A 1487-nucleotide genomic window follows, 5' to 3' on the forward strand; every position below is an offset into this window, starting at 1 on the left:
ATAATAATAATAATAATGATGATGATGATGATAATAATAATAATAGATAGCATTTGTATAGTGCAAATTCCCGCTGAACAACCAGCTCTATGTGCTTTACATTCTACATTATTAACCCAGCAGTCCTGACAGCAACATTTACTCAAATATTAGTAGTATGAAGACAAAGAATAAATAAAATTAAGATGGTTCCAGCTTTTCAAAACACATCTAGGATTGGATAGAGTTATACATGATTTTTAAAAAAGCACATAAAATACTAGTACCTGTGGCAAAACAAATTAATATGTCTGTTGTTACAACTAGGCATGTACAAAACTAATAGATTATGATCAATATCAAGAGTGTAACGACCGACCGCACCAGTTATCCAAAACAGCACAAGGAGGACGAAGAGATAAAGGTACATCCAGCTTTTCAGAACAAATGTGTGGCAACGTGGTGGAATCAAGCTGTCTTCAAAATAATCAAAGTGAAGAAACTTGTATTTTCCCACAGGTTTGTGAATTTTTATCAAATTTTTGTTTTTTGGCTCAACACCTTTCATGCCCATTAAAAAACTCATTTCTGTCTGGATTTTTTTTTTTGAAAAACGTTGAGTAAAGACACAAAGAATGTAAATTTTCAGTTACCACGGAATCTTAAGCTAAGGAAACAACTAATCTTTGGCGGCCATTTTCTCACTTATTTTACCTCTGAAAACAGGCGACCTCCACCTCCTTCTTTTGCAAATATCTCGACGTCTATTCGAGATAAATTGATATTTTTTTCCAAAAAAAGACAAGCGAACAAGCTTTAGGATGATACCAATAACTCTACATGCACCAAAATTGACGAGAGCCTGATTCCACCACGCTGCCTCACAAATTTAGGTTTGGATAGAGTCAGGCAAGGCAAAGAAGCCTATAAAATGCAAACGCCTGTGGTAAAACACTATAATCTGTTGGTTGTTCCAACTAGGCATGCACAACACAAACTACATTATGACCAATACTGGGATCTTAACGACCGACACCACAAGTTCTTCAAAACAGAACGGAGGCAAAGAAGTAAAGATGCCTCCAGCTTTTCTAATTACAATTGTGTTTGAATAGTTTACCCTAGCTGAGACGCTTAACTAGCACTTGTGGTAAAACGTAATAATGTGTCTGTTCTTACAACTTGCCATTGACAGAGACCAATAGATTATATAACCAATCTGAGAGTGTAACGACCGACTGCAAAGAGTTACTCAAATCAGTAGGAGAAAGAAAGATATAAAAATGCTTCCAGCTTTTAGAACAATCTAGGTTTGGATAGAGTTTAGGCGATCTGCCATTTATTTTAATAGGCGCTAAAAAAATTACTTTCTGATACGATCTTTCTCTGTCTATGGCCGGGTACGTCGCAGACGGCTTCAGCTGTGACAAATTATTAACGTTTTACACCCTTCTCAACACAATCTAGACAATAAAGGAAGCGGGCTGCCATGGTTGATTTTTCCCGAG

This window comes from Aplysia californica, unplaced genomic scaffold (genome assembly GCF_000002075.1).
Source record: "Aplysia californica isolate F4 #8 unplaced genomic scaffold, AplCal3.0 scaffold01089, whole genome shotgun sequence".
NCBI lineage: Eukaryota > Metazoa > Mollusca > Gastropoda > Aplysiida > Aplysiidae > Aplysia > Aplysia californica.